We start from the raw sequence: 17,140 nt of genomic DNA on the forward strand, positions 1-17,140 counted from the left end.
CAGGGCAGACCGCTAAGGCTGGTGTTGTGGGTGCAGCAGAGCGTAGCATAACTCCCCACGGGAGGAGTATAGCCTCAGGGCAGTGTATGCGGAGGATGGGGGTGATGGTGCAGGGCAGCAGCAGTAACGACACGGAGTCAGTGATGCAGTTCAGGGCCTTTACTCACAGTTCTTATTATCCAGACCACATCTGCAGGTAACGGCTGCCCACGTCGTACTGTGCTCACCAGGTGAGGGGCTCAGACAACTCCCAGATAACTTTGGAGCACTTCACAGGACCCCCTATGTGTGTCCTTTGTCTGGCCTTTCTTACCAACACTTCTGTCCGGCTGCCTCGGGCCTCCTCTTGGTAAACTTGGCGCCAGTTTCCCTGACCCTATGTGGTGCCTTCCTAGCGGGTGGAGCAAGGGGCTGCGCCACATAAAATGTCAGAGCCTCCGGTTTCTAGCTGAGGGTCGTTTCCTGCCTCCACTAGTTCGGGGACCGGTCTCCCCCTTTGGCCTGACCCCTCCACGCAGGTGGATTCGGGCGTGCGGTGGCGACTCGCCCGTCCGCACCCCTGGGATCCCTTCATTCCTCGTTCCTGGAGCCTTCTCCGCTCCTCTTCCTTCCTTCTCCCTCTTGCAGGCCTGGGCCTCTGTTACTAGGCCCGCCTCCGGAGCAGAGCTCATGCAGAGCCCCTGCTCCCTGCCACTTCTGCTCAGACTTCTCTGCACTGAACTAAGATGGTGCCCACCTTTTATACTCCCTTCTCAATGCACCCAGGAACTGCTTCCTCCCTGCTCCTGCACTGCAGGGTTCCCCTTCCTCAGTGTTCCCTCCCCCCACTCCAGCCAGGGACAGGGACTGTCGTGCCCATCTCAGGGGCATATTGGTCGCCCTGCCCCACGGCAATGTGGTGTAATGCATGCAGGTGTCGGGTCCTGATCCACACTCCATCCTTATCTGAGAGTGAGATATCACACCTCTGGGTGAGGTGCAATACGTCTGTAGCAACCGAGCCCTCGGTGCTACAGTTCCATTTATCTTCAGCCTAGGTGACGTATTGTGATACAGGGCCGTGATTTTGGCTATAAAAGGGTCCCCTAGACCCCTACCCCAAGCTTTTTAAGAGAATCATATATGGCGTGCCAGGAGACTCTATGGAATGCTTTCTCAGCATCCAACGAGAGTATCTACTTACAAATTTTTAACTGCATCTAGCCCAGGAAATACTTTGTGCCTAGTAGCAGTGTCTGCTAGTCAGCGGATTATCCCGGCTGTTAAGCAAGCTACACCACCTGTAGTTTGGACACTTAATTTTTTCAAAGGAAATGCTTCGGGACCACGGGATACTTAGTGAAGAGCATCAGGAGGCACCCCAAGGCATAGGGGCTGGGACTGGCACTAGGATGCCTTGCGGTGGACAGCCGAGCTCGATCCTTATAAAAGCTTTTTAACTGCAGCAGCTTTAGTGGACGCTACTGGAGCTGGAATTACCGCGGCTGCTGGCATGAGACTTGCCCTCCAATAGATCCTTGTAAATGGATTTAAAGTGTATTCATTCAAATTAGAGAGACAATTTAAATTAAAAAGCTTAGAGCTGCCTCCACCACAGGGGGGCTCTCTCGACCCACCAGCGGACAGGCACCAGTATTGGGAGAGGGGGGCTGGCCGTCAGGGTTCACCGCGGCTCTGGCACAAACCCGGCGACACGGAGGTGGCACGGGCAGGAGCGGACTGGCCGTCTCGGCTTCTCACTTTTTGGATTTTAGAAGGGCATGACATGCCTATATCTGTGTCTCCCCCTCCTTTTACTCCTCCACCTCTTTTCTTTTCGCATGACTATATGTACCTGTCACTTTTCCATGTGTTAGTTGTGTCTTCTGAGCAGTTTGTCAGCTTTTGGACACCTTTGAAGGTGTTTTCTATGTGTTTCTATGTGTTTTTGTTTGCCTGCCATTGGTTTTAACGGTGTTCGAAGGTGTTCGACGAACAGTTCGACGAACAGTTCGGCGAACACACGGGTGTTCGACGAACCGAACCGAACTCGAACACTACGGGGGTGGCTCAACACTAGTTAGGATAACAAGTCCGGTCTTATGTATCTTGCCAAACACGTGGTTCGCCATCTCCCTATCCTCTGAACTTCCGTTTCTGACAGTCCTGCTCTTGCTGCTTCCATGGCCGCGCCTATGCGGAATGAGTATGTCCCGTAATCTTTGGGGTGATTCCCTGCCGATGTTATGCATTTATTAAATATAGCTTGGAACTGGTATCTTGATAATGGCATTCCATCAATGTGTGATAGGAAGAATTTACTTTGTGATCTGATGGTTATATATGTTTTTACTATTGTTACCCGACTCAGTGTACCATTTGTGGGTTGTAGAAGTACCCAAGTGCCCCTGCCCGCTGGAACCGTTTTCGATTTGCGTATGCGTAGACGTATTGCATTATTGGCTATGACTACGTCCTGGTGTAATAAGCCTCCACTGGTGGTAATTTTGGATTGAGGGACTAATTCGCTTATGCATAGCGCCCCGAAGAAGGCGATCGCAAATGCAGTAGACAGTAGTGTTGCTTCAAATTGTGAGTGTCATGTTAATGGTGTTATGGATATGATGTGAGAAATCAGCTTTAGTGACACGGGACGGGACGTCTACACTCCTGACTTGGCTGACCCCTTTTCCACCCTTTTATGGATTGTCTGATCATGAATCTTTGTCACATCTCCCCAATTCAGTAGTTGGAAGTGAAATGCTACTCCGGTCAGACACCGCTGCGCTGACGTCCCTGATATGCCCCTCATCATTAGCTGGTGGAGAAATTCTATGGTGACTTGTGATCTGGCTTGTTCACATTGGTCAACCCGTCTGCCTGCTACTAGTCGTGTCTATTCTTCCCATGCCTTACCGTATGCTTGCCACGTCGACGGGGCAACTGACGCTCTGATTAATGGCATCGACTATTTGCCACTAGATCCCATAGGGAAGGTGGGCAACTGTTGTCTCGATGGGTGGGTGTTGTGGAAAAGGTCTGTGAAAATCTGCCAACTGAATTGTTATAAAGCGTTAGCAGCAGCTTTAGACCCCTTAGCATCGTGGCTAGCGCGGACCCATACATTGTGTTTTAGGCACAGGAATGCTAGCCTGGGTAGTAGGCCTAGCACTGGGAGAGACGATGATGCCATCTTATTAATGCAGTGCGCTAGGCTGGTGTTTTTTGTTATGAAGCGTATATTTTTGTAAGCCAGGAGCGCGCCCCATATTTCTATTGCTACCACTATTGGGAAGAAAAATTATTTTCAGGGCTAGATGCAGCTAAAAATTATTATTAATTTAATAGCTGGTGGAGCTTGGTATAGATGGCCTAATAGACAAAGTCCCACACACTGCTAGAAGCCCAAATATTTTTTCAGAGCTAGATGCAGATAAAAATTATATTCAGTTTGCAACCTGATGGAGGTCAGTATAGATGGACTAATAGAATGATGCTATGCCCAAAAGATTTTACTTCACTAGGTGCAGTAAAAAAATTGGTATTCTATACACAGGTGGTATATCTTGCAACACAGATAGGCTACTCCACTGACTAACACACTCTGCAATAGGCCAAAAAGGATTAGCTTTGCTAGATTCAGCCAAATGCTGTGAAAAAAACTTGCACAGCACTGGCACAGACCTGCCTGGCAAAAACTGATAGGAACTGATGTAACCTAGTCCTGAAAAGGACTGCAATTACAATTAGTCTTTACTCCCACAATCTATCTATTTAAGAGCACAGACCTGCCTGATAAAAGTCGTAGGAAATGCTGTAACCTAGTCCTTAAAAGGACTGCAATCACAACTATTCCCTACTCCCAAGCTATCTGTATATTTGTGCGAAAATTGGCTTGAAATTAACAAGGTATAGCGCACACAGCAACAGCGGTGCCGTCTAACACGCAGCTGCAGCAGTGAGAAAATGGTGGCGACGGGGAAAATGGCTTGGTCTTATAGGGCAAGGACATGTGACATACACTGCCAATCACACATGCCCTTGCTTGTGTGAAAAAAAGCACTTCGCTCCGTGTGTGCGCTGCTGATAGGCTGACAGATTGCACCTCCCCACTGCAAATGCGGGAAAGAGAAAAAAAAATGGAGATCTTCATTGTTCCTGCAGAGATCCATCCCCTGCCCCTCCCCCCGCCCCGCTGTACACTCAAACTGCGTATTAACATTAATTTTCATCATTACTGAGAAAAAATCCAGTTATGATTTTGGTGCACGAACAGTTATCGAACATAACCTCGAACAGCCGAATTTTTCTCAAATTGTTCGTGTTCGCCGACCGGCTCGAACACCGCCCAAAACAGCTCGAATTTGAGATTGGCAAACAGTTCGAGTAGAACAACGCTCATCTCTAATTGTGACCCCTACCTCTGATTATGCTCAGCCAGAAGTGGTGGTCACAAGATGGTTTCCAGTGTATAACCCATGAAGATATTTCAGCTACTTGATACCAAAAAAAAAAATGAGATATTCGAAGCGGTGCCTGGGAATTGGCAGTACTACTAGAGCGCTCTTCCCAAGTACTGGCTGCTAAAGTCATCACACACGTACAGTAGCAGAATAACTTGAAAAATTTAGTGTTCCCCTGACCTGCGCTCAGGTCAACGCAGATCAGGGGCCCATTTTTTTTTAGATGAAATTTCTCAATCACACCACCCAAACAGATAAGTATATACTCTAAATTTTACTTTAAGTAAAATGGACACAAATGTTTTAAATATTAATTTATTTGTATAAAATTATATGTATATGCTGTATATATATATATATATATATATATATATATATATATATATATATATATATTATAGAAAACTGGAAACTAAATAAATAACAAACTTGGGAATTAAACATCCGGACAAACATCGTCCATTAATTAACAATGTCCCACCAAACACTTCAGAGGCCGACCTGTTAACAGTTTTGGGCCATAAAGTATGGGCAGCACCTGTAGATCGTTTGAGTAACTAAACACCTTTTCTTACAGTCACCTACGCCTGAAGCCTGGTGTAGATGACTATATGAAAAGGTGGTTTTGAATACATTCAGTCTTTTAAAAAAAGAAGAAAAAAAAAGGTGTTTATAACGACCTACAGGTGCTGTCTGTATTTTTTATGGACCAAAAATGGTGACAGGGGGTAATTAATTCTACTGAAAGTGATGGAAGTCCAGCTCGTACCCATACCCATGGAACATGTCCTGGAAGAAGCTGGTGTTCTGAGATGGGCCAGGATGATGAGAAGATGCTCCAGGGGCGGGTGGGCGACCGTAACTTCCATGTGCCTCCGAAGGTTCGGGCCGATATGCAGCAACCTGCCCAAAACGCTGGGTTGCAGCTGCTGGTGGTGGTGGAGGCCCACTGGGATTAAACTAATTAAATAACCAAGTTATTAGTCCAGGTGCTGAGGGCATAGTCGATGGCGCATCAATTGCCATGACAAGAGCATTGGTTGCTGTCATGAACAAGTTCTGCTTGTCCCATGGCATGGATCTTAGGCGGCCTGCTATTGATAAACCAAATTTATCAAGCTCATCCTCTTTGTGGACCCTGTCCATAAGACTGAGGGTGTGAGTAGTGAGTGCTTCTGACGCGCCCCCTGGGTCGTGGGGTACTCGGTAGCCGGGCCGGTGGGTGCTGGGGGATGTCACAGTGGCGATGACTCGCTCCGTGACCCAGGGCGGTCAATAAAAGGGGGATTATAGTTTTTATAGTTTAATGTTCGTGACGCCACCTGTGGTATGCAGCTATATGGGGCCGCCGCTACGGTACAGATCCCCTGGAGCTGATGGTGACGCAGCAGAGTTGGTTCAGCTCTCCACAGGTAGAGCTAAGCTCCAGGGCAGTGCAGTGATGTTATAGATGTTGCTGTGCGGTGTAGTGCAGGTGATGGCGCAGATAATAACTCTAGGACACAGTGGGGTGCAGTCTTCAAGGTTTGCTCACAGTTGTTGAACTTCAGGCAACCAGGACCAGGGTAACCTCCCACGCCATCCTGTCTTTACTCAGAGAGGGGTTCAGCAATCCCTCAGGTAATTCAAGAGCACTTAACGGGACCCCATGCTGTGTGCCTTCCTCTGTCGTCTTCCTGCGCTGGCTCTCACCCTCCTGCCCTGCGCCTCGCAACCAGTGTCCCAAGCCGGATTTTGGCGGGCAACCTGCAGTCCCCTGAATCCTATGTGGCTACCTTTTTAGCGATCTAGTTGCGATTGTGGGCAGCTGCACCCAGAAAGTACAGAAGCCTCAGGTTTCTAGCTGAGCCTTGTTGTTCTCCACTAGTTTAGGGGCCGGTCCCCTCTGCGGCCTGATCCCTGGTAGATTCGGGCGCACTGGTTGCATCCGCACTTCCCGTGTCCCTGGGATCCCCTCTGTTCCTCTAGGAGCCTTCCCTCTGCTCCTGTCGTCTTCCTGACAGTCCTCCTGGGCCTCTCACTCTTAGCCCGCTCCTCTGAGCAGAGCTCCTACAGAGCTCCTGCTCCCAACTCTCTCTCTCTATGACTGACCTCACTAGACTGACAGCTTCTAGATGGTTCCCTGCTTTCTTATACTCCTACTGAAGGTGCTCCCCTGAACTACTTCCTCCACCCACACCCACTACATGGTTCCCCCTCTCTCGGTTCCCCCCACTTCCAACCAGGGACAGGGCTCAGCATAAGCCAGTGCATCTTGCCCCGCCTGCTGGTCTGGAGCAGTGTAGTGTTGGATGCAGGTGTTGGGGTACCGGGCAGTACTCCATCCTTACCTGAGAGTGGGATACCACACCTCTGGGTGAGATGCAGTACCTCTGTGGTGACTGAACCCGCAGGGGCGCCACACTTCAAGTGCACTACTCCCAACCTCTTGGCTTTTGGCCTTTTTTCTACCTGCCCGTCTCAATGCCACGGGATGGGCAGAACCAGCCCCCATCCCAGTGGGCCTAGACGCACCACCAGCAGAGCTATCTTCAGTGCCAGAAGCAGGAGCAGCATCAGCAGCAGACCCCGGCGCGACACACGCAGCAGATGAGGAGGCGGAGGCAGAGGCGGACGAACCAGAAGGACCAGCATCATGAGGATCCGGAGAAGACAGGAGAAATAAGTCCTCTGAATCGTCTTCTGCTCCCTGTTCCGTGCTGGTCTCCTCGTGTAACGTAGATCTCGTGGCCCTTACATTGCCTTCAGTGGTGTATAAAAAAGGAAAAAAAGACATTTTGAGAAGAGGAAGCCATTTTGTAGGTGAAGGAGTTACCTACCTTCTCCCTGACTTCTGTGCTTAAAAAGGGGACGAACACAATAAAGGGAACTGATAGTCTTCATATTAGGAAGAATTACCTCAGGGCAGAAACAGAGAACAGCGCTGAAGAAGAAATATTCAGATCTGATGAAACCAGAGGTTACCAAGATCAGCCTGTGCCGGTACACAGCAGTCTTCAACCGTCAGTGTCATCCTGCACCTCAGGTCCCTACCGTTTATGAATAAGAATTTGCCCCATTATCCTCAGTAAAGAGACTTCTGTTTAAGTCGTTAAGGCTTTTTTATGACTGGGGATCGGGTGCACAGACTACTACCACCATCATCTACCTGGAGGCATTTAATGGAAAAACATTTTATTGTGGAGTTTCATGTGGGTGTGTCATTTGAGAAGAGAGGGGGATTATTTATTGTATTACCTGCCCCTGCAACAAGATGTACATAGTCAGAACAAAACGCCCCATGCACACTCGAATCAACGAACATCTACGTAACATTTCTAATAAATTTGATGAACACTCCTTATCAAAACACTTCGCGGAAAAACATGGGGGTTCTATACTGGACATCCAGATTACAGGTATTCAAAAAGTACCTAAACAATGGCGAAAGGGCGACTATCTGAAGCAAATGTCGAGAGTGGAAAGTAAATGGATTTTTATTTTTGACACCCTTAAACCTAAGGGTTGTAAGGCAGCACTAGTCATCATAATGGGGGATACTCGCTGCACCGGGTCAATTAATGCACACCAGCAAGGTCTTTCCAGTATTTCTCAATTCAGCAGTTTATTATTGCACTTCATAAACCGCAGTTCACACATATAAAGTCCACGAGCCTTTCCAGTGGCAGCTATGCCCACTTGGCTCCAGGTAAACTATAACACTTGGCTTCAGCAAACTATAGCAATGTCCATATATCGCAATGTCCATATAACGTACCGCTTTTACCTTTTGCAGGGTCTTAACGGTTCCAGGTTTAGTTTGCCACCACTTCCGCTTTTAGGCTTCCCAGGTGGGGGTCTCAAGACCTCGTACCTTCGAAGGCTACTGGTCTGTTTTCACTCACATCCAGTCTGCGCCTTTCAGTACCCTTATCCTCCAAAGTCGCTGCCTTCCAAGGCCACTGGCATCTACCCAAGATCCAGCCTCGACCTTTCAGGCTGTCAGGCTTCACTGTATCACGGTGTCCCACACACACGGGAACAGGCCTCACGCCCAACACACCGAACACACCTGTCTCCATCAAGCAGGGTTTATATATCCATCCCGTGCACACACACACACACACACACACACACACAGACAGGACCTTGCTGATGTCACAGTCATGTGATCAGACAGACATTCGGTGCGCGCAGGACCTGTGCTATGTCACAGTCATGTGACCAGTCACCTGAGGGGGAAGGTACATGGTCAGGTAAAACACATCCTGGACCATTACCGTAATGCCAGCAAGTCGCTGCATTACATATCCCCCCCCTCTGTTCAAATTTGTGGGGTTGAACACATAATATACACAATCACCTCATATCCCACAGCTCAGATAGAGACCATGTACTTTACAATTGTGCTACTCAGCCCCTGGAACATTAGTCAACGACATTAGCCCATTCCTTAGGGACCTACCATTTGTCACTGTCACTGACTTAGTCAGGTCACCTTTCCGGGTCGTAACCTTGTCAGAGCTCCCCCTCTCCCAGCGGTCAGTTATAACCTTGTCAGGTCCCCCCCGCTCCCAGCGGTCAGTCGTAACCTTGTCAGGTCTCCCCCGCTCCCAGCGGTCAGTCGTAACCTTGTCAGGTCTCCCCCGCTCCCAGCGGTCAGTCATACAGCGGTGTGACTCACATGCCCTGGTATCTAAGGTCCGGTTCGACTCCGTACTGTCCCGTCCTCTATTGGGTCGTTTGTATGGGCTGCTCAAACCTGAGTTACTAGAGGTCTCACTACCTCTAAACCCACGCCCACTACTCTCAGGACATCTTGAAAGGTCCCTAACTCCAGCTATAGCTGTTCTGTTATTTAGGGGGCCCTTTCTCTGTCTGATCTCATAATTTCTAGACGGCTGCCATCTTCTGTTACTCAGATGATGCTGTCTATCCACTCGCAGTCTAGCGAGATTCAACTGTTCTACCTCTCGCAGGTAGGTCACTCGGTACTCCAACAGCATGCACATATATCCCAGGCTTTCTTCTGTTCCTACAGCGGAGAATGATACCATGCCGTCTTCGTCTGGTATCCAGTCCTGACGATCACGTGGACTTCTTACTTTCAGCACACCAAACTTCTTGACCATCATCTGCATGGCTCAACCATTTCTCCCAACGAGCTTCCTCACTAGAACATGAGGCACCCGGATGACCTCTTCACGCATACTGTGAGCTTTCCTCATCAACTCCAGTTGTCTAACGGCTTGTTCCGTCTTCAACCGGAGAAACCGCTTTGTGCGAATACATCGCCAGTGCATATCACTTAGGATAGCCACCCTCTTCACTGTGACTTCGGTCGTGGACAGGACCACCAGCTGTTTAGCTTCTGAGGTCAAGTACACCTTACAGGCTCCCACGGCCTTCTTAAACTCCTCATGCACAGACTCACTGGTGCATTCTTCCCTCAAGTCCTCGGGTACATCTACGAGGCACTTGTACCGAGACATTTCGGTCTCACCAGTGGTTTCCAGACGATCAACCAGCTCAGGTTTCAGGGACAACTGCCCTCCAGCTTCTTCACCCTGTATGCTTCCCCTGAGCTGACTCACAGCTACAAATTCACGAATTTTCGTCTTGACCACTTCCATCTCATATTTATCTGTGGCTAACACTCTCTTAGCTCTCCTCAGGTCCACCTTCTCATGGTATAAGGGAGTGAGTGCAACGTGTTCGCCCTTTTTCTTCTCCAAGAAGGCCTCGTTCACTGAGTGATACTTTGTCAGGCGACTTTTGAGCCCGGAAACTTCTTCCTCTAGCTCCGCCACTCGCCTCCCAGCGGCCCGTCTCTGAAGCTCTTCCTGCTTCCAATGGGTTTGTAGCGACTCCTTGAGCTCCTTGATCTCGGCTCCTACATCCACTGAATCATCCGAGCTCACATCACTCGAGGAGGTATCTGCTTCATACCTCCCATCACGAGCGGCCAACTCCTGGCCCTGGTCTGTGGCTTCTCCGATAGACTCCTCCATCTGTTTCTGCTCAGCCTCCATCTTGCTGAGCCTTTCCTTAAGGCACGTCTCTGCCCTCTGGAGATTATCACAGAACGTCTGCAGCTCCTTCACCTGAGCTTCCAGACCTAAGGTCTTTCTGCGGAGATCACCATTTTCATTACGGGTGTCCTGCAGAGTGGTCTCAACCACTTGGCGTATGTGCTCTGCATCCACCTTATCATCCTCTAGTTTTACTTTAACCTTGAGGAGATCCTCATAATCTCTCCTACGTTGTTGCAGTTCCTTACCGAACTTTTCATCGCACTCCTTCTTGGAGTCACACAGTTTCTGGTGGAACTGTTCGCGCAGTCGTTCTAGGTTTTGTTCACGCCCAGCAACTTCATGCTGCAGCGCCTCTTTGAGGGCAGACAGCTCTAACTGTACCAGGGAGAAGCGATCTTTCACTTCGCATAACTCATCTTCACACACCGCTTTGTCAATCTCTAATTGAAAAACCTCCTCCTTGATTTTGCGGCGGTCCTCCTTAATTCCGTAAAACATTTCCGCATGGCTTTGCTCCACGTCTCGCTGCCAGTTCCTCATAATCTGGTGTATTTTCTGCTGTTCAGGCTCCAGGTTCAACTGGTCTGAGGACACGTTCCCCAGGTTTTCACATAATTGCTGCACGTCCCTCTGACCCTGCTGGCCGATAGGCTCCAGCTCTTGGACATGACTGGCCGCCTCCCCTTTCAGGGCTGTCAGATCCCTCTGACTCAGGACTGTATCAGAGGTTGCTACTGGCAACGTCACCTCCTCTTCTGCCTCTGAAGGAGGATCCACCCTTGAAACAGAGGCACACAGTACTACATTCTCTTTATTTTCACTTGCAGCAAAGACTACAGGAGCAACCTTTTTGTGGCCCTTGCGCCGTCTACGAGATGGGGACTTTCTCACCTCGTCTAGCCCCTCCTGACTGACTTCTCGTTCTACTTTCGTAGTGTCACCGTCAGCTACGGGGTCTGTGTCACTCCCCATGGTGTTGTGGACTAACAGGTCACCTCCCACTTTGACGTCACCCCCTTCTACTGGAGCTACCCCGTTATCAACGGTCACATTGTCATTTTTAGGAGGTACCAACCCACAACCAGTAACAATTTTCAGTTTTCTACACTCCATACTCTTGTGAAAATCCGCCCCTTTTTTAGACTCCGCCCCCTTTTTAACAACCACACCGGCAGGGTAATTTTTAGAAAAAAAATCAGCAATAGTCTTAGGACTTAGTTCACAACAGCTCTTACCACCTCCCCGGGCACTCTGGGACAACACTGGTGCCCCCGGAGAGTTCATAGAATGGTCCACTGCGGCCATTCCATAGGGTGCCCACAGCTCCTGTGGTTCCTGCACCATGTCCAGTTTCATGTCCAGTAGACGTTTCTCAAATACCTGCTCCGGTTTTAACAGGCACTTTAATCGCTCTAATCGCTTAATAGCTTCAGACTCAGTTGCTGCTCCCTTCACAGCCATTTTTATCTGCTCCTGCATTTCCTCAGGACACTATTCACACACCGCTGTCCCCGGAAAATTTTTCGTGGCCCCGCCGAGCCACAGCAAAACCGGATTTGAGTGCGACGACAACCTTCGCAACCCCGCCGAGTTGCAGCCAGATGCTTTAAACTTCATGAGCCCCGCCGAGCCACAGCAAACCAGGTTTGAGTGCGACGACAATCTTCGCAACCCCACCGAGTTGCAGCCAGATTCTTTAATCCACACTCGTCGTCCTGTGCCGTTGCCCCTAGCACCCGGGCTGCAGTTGCCCCCATTCTCGAACCATATGTAAGGCAGCACTAGTCATCATATTGGGGGATACTCGCTGCACCGGGTCAACTAATGCACACCAGCAAGGTCTTTCCGGTATTTCTCAATTCAGCAGTTTATTATTGCACTTCATAAACCGCAGTTCACACATATAAAGTCCACGAGCCTTTCCAGTGGCAGCTATGCCCACTTGGCTCCAGGTAAACTATAACACTTGGCTTCAGCAAACTATAACAATGTCCATATATCGCAATGTCCATATAACGTACCGCTTTTACCTTTTGCAGGGTCTTAACGGTTCCAGGTTTAGTTTGCCACCACTTCCGCTTTTAGGCTTCCCAGGTGGGGGTCTCAAGACCTCGTACCTTCGAAGGCTACTGGTACGTTTTCACTCACATCCAGTCTGCGCCTTTTAGGACGCTTATGCTCCAAAGCCGCTCCCTTCCAAGGCCACTGGCATCTACACAAGATCCAGCCTCGACCTTTCAGGCTGCCAGGCATCACTGTATCACGGTGTCCCACACACACGGGGAACAGGCCTCACGCCCAACACACTGAACACACCTGTCTCCATCAAGCAGGGTTTTTATATCCATCCCACACACACACACACACACACACAGACAGGACCTTGCTGATGTCACAGTCATGTGATCAGACATTCTGTGCGCGCAGGACCTGTGCTATGTCACAGTCATGCGACCAGTCACCTGAGGGGGAAGGTACATGGTCAGGTAAAACACATCCTGGACCATTACCGTAATGCCAGCAAGTCGCTGCATTACATGGTTTAAACTCCGAAATAGAGCTATATGCCTTTAATGATGACTGATTAACCCCTGATTGAACACCTGTCAAGGAAAAAGAGAGGAAAAAAAAAAAAGAGGCAAAACCGTATAAAAAGGACCATATACAGCCTAGGAACCAACTCTGAGGAAGAAATCCGTAGAATTCCGAAATGCGTCAGTTCCTGACCCTCCTAGGCTCCCGTACTGGTACCAGACACGTGACATCACGCAGGTCCTGAACATCCGCCGTGTGTACAGCGCAGGTACTTGCCCACCACAGAACACAGGCGCCCGGAGAAGCGGCACGGAGCAGCGGTTTCCGGCCGGGACCCTGCTCCTCCCCTCTCCCCACCAAGAACTTACCTCTGCCACAGGAGTAATCTCTCCTCTCTCCAGACCACGACGATCTGCAGACCTCGACCGCCAAACAGTGAGTTGCCTGACCACCCCATTGGTGAGTACATATCCTGGACTAAGCACAGCTGCGCTTCTGTAGGCACCAATGAGCTTTTCTACTCGGCATACCTTATACCTTGCCCAGAGATAAACGGTTTTTAACCTTGGGCGAACCGCTGTACCATTTTCATAGGATTAACCCCATAGTGCCTTCTAGGCACATACTAACATTGTTTTTTTCATTTAATATATATATATATATATATATATATATATATATATATAACTCACCCCCTGGGCCGTGGGGTACTCGAGACCGGATCTCTGGGTTGCGCGGTGCTGATGGGGGTAGTAGTGGCAACCCGGTCCCGTGCTCAGGGTGTCAGGCTAAAATGGTGGCAGTCTCTTTATATACTGTATATATATTCATGTTAAAGTCTGACTACGCCACCCATGGATTGCGGTCAGGGATATGTTGGTGAGCAGCACAGGAATGGTATAACTCCCCACGGGAGGAGTGTAGCCCCAGGGCAGTGTAGGTGGATGTTGGGGGTGGTAGTTCCGGCCACGATAGTCAGAATGCAGAGTCCGCTTAGACAGTTCAGGGTCTTTATTGTAACAGATGGTAATGACCCAACAACAGTACCGGCTAGAAGGGGGCCTGGATGTCTGAGAACACTCGGGAAGCCCCTCTGGTCAGGGTGAGGGTGTAGGCCTACCGTGCTCTCTATGCTCTTTCTGACTATTCCCCTCTTTGTGGTATAATAGCCCACGTCCCTGAGCGTGGCGTGTATCCTCTCCCGTATGGCTTGCAACTTGGGCTCCTTTTACCTCTGGCCTCTCTTGGCTTTGCTGGTCCCTTCTGTTGTGATGGAGCCTCCGGGCTTCTTAGGCCAAAGGACATGAAATCCCTCGTGGATTGGTTCTTTGCTGCTGGACTTAGAGTCGTTACAGCCTCGGACCCCAATGTCTGGTTAGATGGTTCTCCCTCTCTGCCAGGACATGCTCTCAGCGCCGTACGTCCCTGGCTAGCAGTTCCTCCACTGCCTCACGACCTCCTCAGCTTGCTGCTGACCCTTACTCTCTGGGACTAGACTCAGTCACGGTCTCAGGTCTCCCAGGACTTTCTAACCCTGCCCCCAGTTCCAGCTTTTTTATAGGGCAGCCTGCTCCCCCTACTGGCCTGGGACAGGAGGTGCTGCATGCTAATTGTCCCTATACTCCTATACTATTATCTGTAGGATTAACCAAACAATGCCCTTCAGGCACATACTAACATTTACCTTTTATCGTCTGTTCTTTCCAAGGACCTCTATTTTACAACGGCTGACTACTGCTAACCACAACAAGTACCATCTTTTTAAAAAATAATACAAAAAAAAAAAAAGTACCATCCATACAACAGGTATTACCGATATTCAGCTCACAAAATCCTAGCCTGAAGGAACATCTCCCCCGGTAACTACTTTGGTATACCTCAAGCGTCATATATTTACCAGCTATCACAATACAGGTACCGTTATCCCAAAATCTAAACTCCCCTCCCCCTCATTTTTTATTTTCCCGCAATAATTACTGTATAAAACTCTGTACAGATTGTCTTCAGTCAATTACCTCTATCCAGCTGGTACGTGCCCTTTACCAGGCACGCCCTCCTCTCTGTATCTCCCTGCACCCTGAATAGGACCATAACCACAGAGGTACATCACCTATCCTCCAAGTCTGGTATATTCCTAATTCATCATTTAACCAGAGACCCTAAAAAAGCTAATCCAACTATCCATAGCTCCAGGGGAACTCCAACACTATACTGGACCAAAAACTATCCTTCTACCACCAATTCCGGTAAATATACTCACCATAAATTTGAGAATTAAGAACCTAAATCCTAAACATCTTCTTTGATTTTTAGAACAGAATCGTCCCTCAAACTGATCCTCTACTGACCGATCATATCCCTCCAACCCCAATTTTCAGGTAAAAATCTTCCTATAATTTCACCACCAGTTAGTCCACCCACTAGAATACTTTTATTTATTATCTTTCTTTCCACCCATAGGATATTATCTCCATGTGGAACCAACCACTACAAAACTAAGAAGCACGAGGCACTTTACTTAGGATCATCAGGATTTGCCTATAACTCTATTTTTTCTTTGCTCTTATCAAAACATTTTTTATCCGACTATTATTGTTCTAAATATATTCGTATTTTATACAACCAACATCTCCTCTTTTATTCCTTAGAGTTAAGCACTTATACGTTACAAACTTTGAGACTTTTGAGCCAGGTTTATATATAATTCTATATATATATTTTTCGTCTGTTATTTACCCACTAGACAACTGTGGTAGTTGTCTCCCTTGCAGCAGATCAAAGTTCTACACCACTCCCCTTTTCTCGTTAGATATTTCTAGACATAGGTCCAGGTCTCAGGGGCCAGGAATAATTTTTTGGGGGATCTTAATCCTCATTATTTGCTTAAAAAGCAATCCAGAGAACAACATTTTTCTGGGCCATTTGCTTGTCGGCACTGCAGAATACAGTCAGGTCCTTTCCATATTACAGCGCTAAAAATCCGGCTATTTAAAACCGTGTTTTCAACGTCACATGGATCACATATACGTTGTCAGAAAATACTATCTCTGGCCTCCATTAAAAATTTGTTTCAGTGTGTCAGCAAAGCTTTTGACACCGGTTTGCTGTTCAAAATAGTTACCTACAGGCCAGGTATTTAAAACTGTGGTTTGTCCGTCACACGGATCACATTTAAGTTCGCTCGAAATTCAGCCATTTGTAGTGAGCGTGGAAGATACTGTCCTCCATTTAAAATGGGCAAGGGACGGGGAAAGTTACAGGGAACTGGACGTGATGGTGATGATGATGATGATGGTGCATGCAGAGGCAGAGGCCGTGGGCAAGCTGAAATTGTGCCACAACAAACACCCACATCTTCTCACCTGACCTTCCTGTCCCAATTCCTAGGGGACCGCAGCACCCCACTATTGAACCCAGAGCAGTGTCAAAAGGTTGTTGGTTGTATAGTGGATAATGCTTTCAGCCACTTAGCCACCACCACCACAACCACCACCCTGTCTTCCACACGGTCGAGTCTCAGTAGCTGTGAGTCTGGACCGCATATTCCTCACCCTGAACCTCCTTCCTCCCACCATGCCGAGTTCCCGGAGACAAATATTCCCGCACTTGGACACTCCGAAGAGCTGTTCACTTTTCCATTTATAGATTAGGGCCTCTCGCCTGGTCCACTTGAATCGGGGCAAGAGGAGATCGCGTGTAGTGATGCCCAAATATTTGAGCAGCCACAGTCACAAGAAGGCGACAGTGGGAAAGTGTCACAAGAGGTGGACGATGATGAGACACAATTGCCAGAAAGTCAGGAGGAGGACCAGGATGCGGAAGTGGAAGACGAGGTGGCGGATGATATAGTAGCTGACCCAACCTGGCAGGAGGACATGCAGAGCAGCACACAGGGGGAGGGAGGAAGGCAGAGCACCCCAACAGGCAAGAAGAAGCAGTAGGGTGGCCGCAGACAGAAGGCAAGCAACTGTTCCCCGGAACACCAACAGGAAGGAAGTTGCCATTGCAACTGTTAGGTCTTCCCGAGTCTGGTTGTTTTTTAACCACTTCGCGCCAGAGCCTGTTTTCACCTTCGTGACCAGGCTAATTTTTACAATTCTGACCACCGTCACTTTATGAGGTAATTACTCTGGAACGCATCAACGGATC

This window comes from Phyllobates terribilis, unplaced genomic scaffold, assembly GCF_046119375.1.
Source record: "Phyllobates terribilis strain yellow unplaced genomic scaffold, ASM4611937v1 Scaffold_3__8_contigs__length_932513732, whole genome shotgun sequence".
Classification (NCBI taxonomy): domain Eukaryota; kingdom Metazoa; phylum Chordata; class Amphibia; order Anura; family Dendrobatidae; genus Phyllobates; species Phyllobates terribilis.